Genomic DNA, 291 nt, shown 5'->3' on the forward strand with positions numbered 1-291 from the left:
CCTACTGGTTATACTGTGATATGACCATCGGACCTTTTTCCCCGAAGACCCCTTTCGTCAGCGCACTTATCGTACGCCCGCACGGTTCTTGATATGCCGACTCTAAGTGCCAATTTTACTTTAGATATTCTATGAAGTACGAGACTGACCTAAGTACGTTCGTACAACGACAATGAGCCTTACCCTTCTCGTCTTAGGTAAATGTTAGACTTACTGCGGTCGCCACCCTGTTTGACCCTCAACAGGGAAGGTAGTTTTCTTTGACTGAGTCGACAAGGCACACAGGGGATA

Source organism: Wasmannia auropunctata, unplaced genomic scaffold, assembly GCF_000956235.1.
Source record: "Wasmannia auropunctata unplaced genomic scaffold, wasmannia.A_1.0 LD336078.1, whole genome shotgun sequence".
Classification (NCBI taxonomy): Eukaryota; Metazoa; Arthropoda; class Insecta; order Hymenoptera; family Formicidae; genus Wasmannia; species Wasmannia auropunctata.